Source organism: Pelophylax lessonae (assembly GCF_965119305.1).
Source record: "Pelophylax lessonae genome assembly, chromosome: 4".
Classification (NCBI taxonomy): domain Eukaryota; kingdom Metazoa; phylum Chordata; class Amphibia; order Anura; family Ranidae; genus Pelophylax; species Pelophylax lessonae.
In genome coordinates, this window is record NC_138771.1 from 382,159,682 (window position 1) to 382,165,681 (window position 6,000).

The 6,000-nt window shown below is 46.4% G+C and overlaps 1 protein-coding gene across 1 annotated transcript in view; it reads right to left on the bottom strand.

Moving 5' to 3' along the window:
• The window catches only part of CYSTM1 (cysteine rich transmembrane module containing 1), a 232,290-nt gene extending 226,641 nt beyond the window's left edge, over window positions 1-5,649 (bottom strand). Inside the window, exon 1 of the mRNA XM_082256623.1 lies at window positions 5,521-5,649. The gene's annotated coding sequence lies outside the window, so the exon portion shown is untranslated. The remainder of the gene's footprint in view (window positions 1-5,520) is intronic.
• Window positions 5,650-6,000: the final 351 nt, after the last annotated feature.

The following is a 6,000-nucleotide window of genomic DNA, read 5'->3' on the forward strand; positions in this document are numbered from 1 at the left end:
GTCTGTTACTGGGAGGCCGTTTAACCACTTAAGCCCCGGAAGATTTTACCCCCTTCCTGACCAGGGGGTATTTTGCGATTCGGCACTGCGTGACTTTAACGGACAATTGCGCGGTCGTGCGACGCTGTACCTAAACGAATTTGACGTCCTTTTTTTCCCACAAACAGAGCTTTCTTTTGGTGGTATTTGATCACCTGTGCGATTTTTTGATCACGCGCTATAAACAAAAAAGTGCGTCAATTTTTCAAAAATAACAATATTTTTCACATTTTTTTATATGAAATTCCCCAAAAAAAAAAAAAAAGTAAAAATCAAAATTTTTTAACATTTTCGGCCAATTTGTTTTACGCTACCTATGTTTTGTAAAAAAAAAAAAAAAAAAAAAAAAAAAAAAAAAAATCGCAAAAAGCGTATATTGATTGGTTTGCGCAAAAGTTTTTGCGTTTACTAACAAAGGGAAAGATTTTTGTTGTTTTTTTTAACGCGTAATGGCGGCGATCTGCGATTTTTTTTCCGGTACTGCGACATTGCGGCGGACAGATCGGACCCTTGACTGACATTTTTGACACTTTTGGGGTTACCAGTGACATTTCTACAGTAATCAGTGCTATATATATGCACGTTACTGTAAAAATACACTGGCAGTGAAGGGGTTAACTTTATTTGAAAGGGAGTGGCTGTGTGTGTCCCTAGGGGAGTGATTCTAACTGTGATTGGCTGTCTGTTGAGCTGTAGTTACACTGATCAACGGTCCTACATAGTAGAATCGTATGATCGGTGTTTCTACACAGGGGAGAATGACAGGCAGCTTGTTTACACAAGCTGCCCGACTTTCTCCCTCTCCCCCGCCGATCGCAGAGTGAGCGGCGGACATCGGGTCACACGCGCGGGGGGGGGGGGGGGTCCGTGACCGCGCGGGAGCAATGTACCCCATACCCATTCACATAGGGAGGGGGTCCGGGATCTGTGGGGGCCACCCTTGTTAAAGGGGGCTTCCAGATTCTGATGAGCCCCCTGCCCGCAGACCCCCACAACCACTGGCCAGGGTTGTGGGGATGAGGCCCTTGTCCTCATCAACATGGGGGCAAGGTGCTTTGAGGTGGGGGGTACACACCCCCCCCCCCCCCCATGTTGAGGGCGTGTGGCCTGGTATGGTCCAGGGGGGGGGGGTGGGGCCGCTCGCTCGTCCCCTCCCCTTTCCTGGCCTGCATGCTCGGATAAGGGTCTGGTATGGATTTTGGGGGGGACCCCACGCCGTTTTTTTTGGCATGGGGCTACCCTCAAATTCCATACCAGACCCAAAGGGCCTGGTTTGGAACCTGGGGGGAACCCAACGCCGTTTTTTTCCCCATTTTGGCGTGGAGTTCCCCCTCAAGATTCTCACAGCGCAAGTCACACCGCAAGACGGATCATCCTGATCCGACTTGCGGTGCGACTTCCATTCAAATCAATAGGCTCACATAGGGAACCATTGATTTTGAATGGAGGCAGAAAAAACGCTGCTAAAAGCTACGTGGCCAAACGTACAATAACGCAAATGGAAAAAGCTACTAAAAGCACGTTTTTACAGCTGCTTTTTCCTGGCGTCAAGAAACAGCTTTGGAGCTCGTTTTTATGACACCCTGTGTGCATGGAGCCTTAAAGTTATTTATAGTTACAAAAAAAAGAAAAAAAAAAATTTAATAAAAAAAAAAGTCAAAAATAGATGTAATTTTGTTAAAGCGGAGTTCCACCCTGGATTTTTTTTTTTTTTTTTTAATACCCCCGGGACAGTCAGGGCTAGTGCATTCCACAATGGCTAGCCTCTGATCTGTCCCGGGTTGCACTTACCTGCAAGACGAAATACTTACCTTGCAAACGTCTTGTCCAGCGCTGCCATCTCAGATGTGGGCAGCTTGAAGCCAGCGCGTCCTCTTCGGCGTCTTCTTCCGCCTTCTGTGGTCCCACGATGCTCTGCGCCGGCCCCGACGTCACTTCCGGGTCGCGCGCGTCACCCCTCCACAGCTTCTGGGCATGCCCAGAAGCTGTTTAGAAGGGGATGACGCGCGCGACCCGGAACTGACGTCGGGGCCGGTGCAGGCGCAATGATTCCTGGGAGCTATGACGTTCAGCTCCCAGGAATCATTGCAGAGCCAGGAAGTGACGACGGGCCGCGGCCGAGGAAGGAGGAAGAAGGAAGTAAGGTAAGTATATTTTCTTCGCTACGAGGTAAGTAAAAAAAAAAAAAATATGCGATTATCCATTTCTTTTTCAGGTGACCCGGAGCGAGAAGATGGAGGTAAGTATAAAAATAGGGTGGAACTCCACTTTAAGTTAAAGTTCTGTTCTTACTGTTCTATTTTATGGTTAACCATTATTGGCTTTGCAGGTATGCCGTTCAGCTGGAGTACTGATCTATTTATTTTGACAGCAACAGGGTTTGCTTTCAGCATATATAAATCGGGGACTACAACGCTGTAGCCTACCTGTAGGAGAGGATTTCACCACCGCAGAAAAAAAAAAAAAAAAAGGGGGGGCATATATGACGAAGAATAGGGGCTGGGGTGGACAGAGGACGGATCACCCCTAAGTCTCTGCATTTTTTTTCACTTTACTTGGCAGGGATTTCTTGATCCACATCAATGGAGGAATCTGTTAGGTTCTCTTTCAGGATATACAATATATGCCCAACATGTACCAGCGACGTACTGATCCCCCGCTGGACTTTAAGTGGTTATAGTGAGATGAACGCCTGCAGGTTTAGGCATCATCTTGGTATCGCTTTTTTGAGCTGGTGATCGGCTTTCATGTATAAGCAGTCCTAGCTTCCAATTAGTTGCTAAACTGCTTTTACAAGCAGTGGGAGGCGAAATCCCACCCCCCTCCCCCCTACAGTTTTCTCGCCCCATATTTGCGCGCAAAGGCAAACACAAGCAGCAGGCTCATGTTGTATGTAAACGGCACTATGCATATGAGGTATCACTGCGAGTGTCAGATAAAGGGCAATAATGTTAGCAGTAGACCTCCTCTGTAAATCTAAAGTGGTAACCTGTAAAGGCTTTCCTTTTCGTACATCATGGGACACAGAGCCATAAATCATAACGTATTGGTTATATAGCCACCTTTAGGTGAAGGACACTGGCAACCAATTAGAATTGATGCCCCCCTATATAACCCCTCCCACACAGAAAGCACCTCAGGTTTTTTCCGCCAGTGTCTAATGGTGATAGTCACTGAGTAGGGATAGATCGATATGGTTTTTTCAGGGCTGATACCGATATATTAGTCACAACATATCGGCCGACATTTTGTACATCCTATGTCAGGGTCTGAGACTAGTATTCTCCTCCTCCAACCTTTAGGTGGTGATGCTCATGTAAGGGTAAAATTATGTCACATAGCATAATTCCGTTTACAAATGTTATTGAATAAACAAACACTTGAAATGCCACTCACAAATGTACAAAAGATATAAGCAATTCCCAATATTGTGCTGTACACAGAAGGTTTTTTTTTTTATCCCAATGCATAGAATGGATTAAGATAAAAAAAACCTTCTGACTTTACAATCCCTTTGAGGTCTTTGGTTGGGAACCACTGCTCTAGCACAGGGTTTCTCAACTCTGGTCCTCAGGGTACACTAACAGGTCAGATTTTAAGTATTACCTTGAGGGGACAAGAATACTGCAATCACTGAGCAGCAAATGATATCACCTGTGATGTATTTCAGTTTTCTTGCAAACCCGGCCTGTTAGACCCCTTTCACACATGCTGTCCGTTTTTCATCCATCCGTTGACGAATGAAAAACGGACATCAATGTATCTATGTAAAAACGGATGACAACGGATGATCATCAGTTAACATCTGTTTTCATCCGCTTCCGTCAATGTCTGTTTTTTTGAACGGATGAATGCCCTATTTTTCATCCGTCAAAAAAAACGGATCGGATGAAAAACGGATAACTGACGAAAAACTGACGAAAAACTGATAACAAACTGACGAAAAACTGATACATTTGACGTGACTGAACTGATGAACTGAACGGACCGTATGTGTGAAAGGGGCCTTAGGCCCCTTTCACACAGGCGGACCGTTCAGATCCGCCTGTCCGTTTTTTTGGCGGATCTGAACGGTCCCCCCATGCATTCCTATGGGGGATCGAATGTCAGCGGAGACATGTCCGCTGACATCTGATCCGATCCGTCAAATCCAGCGGATCGGATGAGAACGGACTGACGGTCCGTTCCCATCCGATTTCCCCCATAGAGATGCATGGGGAACTGACAGCTGTGTCTCCGCACACAGCGCGGAGAACAGCTGTCATCCTCCTGCTCAGCGGGGGATCGGCGGCTCGATCCCCCGCTGAGATAAACGGAATCCGTCGGACGGAGTCCGTTTTTCTCAGCTGGGGATCAGGAGGAAGACAGCTGTTCTCCGCGCTGTGTGCAGAGACACAGCTGTCAGTTCCCCATGCATCTCTATGGGGGAAATTGGATGGGAACGGACCGTTTGTCCATTCTTATCCGATCCCATCTGATCCGCTGGACAGATGGAAAATAGGGTTTCCATCCGTCCAGATTTGGCGGATCAGATGTCAGCGGACATGTCTCCGCTGACATCCGATGCCCCATAGGAATGCATGGTGGTCCCGCTCAGATCCGCCAAAAAAATTTGACAGGCAGATCTGAACGGTCCGCCTGTGTGAAAGGGGCCTTAGTGTGCCCTGAGGACCAGAGTTGGGAAACACTGCTCTAACAGATAGGGGATGGGTTTAGCCACCAGCAGGGGCAACTCCTAGGCTGTGCTTTTGTGCCTGGTGTCCTGCAGGTGGCACTATATCACAAAGGTAAGATCTCCAATATATGTGTGCCACGTCCTTCAAGGAGCCGGAGAGAAAAAAAAAAAAAAAATATGACCTTCAGTCTCTAAGTGACAAGCGGTCATATTCATATTCCAGAAAACCTAAGAACTAAAGATAAGATCTACTAGATACACCCTGGTAAATTCAGTCAGAAATTCTGGAAATCCCCATTAGAACTTACCAATGTGTGTCACAGTGGTTTAGTAGAACAGGTGTGTTAGAAGTTATGCGGCAATAGAAGAAGAGGTGTGTGCTTAATACTAACAGAAACAAAAAATGATAAATAGCACCATGGCATGCCGACTGGATGACAAAACAAACATTTACATACATTTGCCTTGCAAATACAGCGGTCTGGAATGAAGCCTGCAAACAGGCTATAATTAAATCCGGTGACAGAGGGGATGGCACCAATGCCTTATGTAGGCTCTGCGGCCAACTCCCCCCACACAGTGCACTGTCTATGGGAATCAGCACCGACAGGCAGACACTGAGGACCTTATACACAACTCAGTCAGGACCCCACTCACTTCCCCAAACCACGGCTCGCCTTCTACTAGAAAACATACAAGAAATAGTACTACAGACACCATTTAACACCGGCGCCAATAACTCATTAATAGCGAACCTCCAAATCACAGGATAGCAATAACATAACGCCGTGTGTTCTATTACTTACTTCTCTCTCCGTCTCCGACGATCAGTGACAACCACAACCCTGCTGATCTCCACAGAACTCAGCACTTCTATCAGCCAGTCAGGTAGTGACGTCACGTTCTCTCGAGATAGCGGTCACATGATGCCGTTGCTAAGGTGTATGTGAGCAAGTACCAGAACTGCGCACTGTTGGGCAATCCTCTCCTCGCAGTTAGGTTTCTTGGGAACTGGGTGGAATCTAGACAGGCGTGAAGGGATTTCAGCCAAATGAATCAAGAGAAAGACAGATAAGGGAAGGCAATTAGGAGTGCTACTGAAAATTCCACTCATTTCTGTGTTAATGAATAATTACAAAGCACTTTCAGGAGCTGTTTTAAGACCAGGCCTTTTGCTGACACTTTTTGTTTACAGTATTATTTGCTAGAAAATTACTTAGAACCCCCCAACACTATATATATATACACACACACACACACACACACTTTTTTTTAGCAGAGGTGCT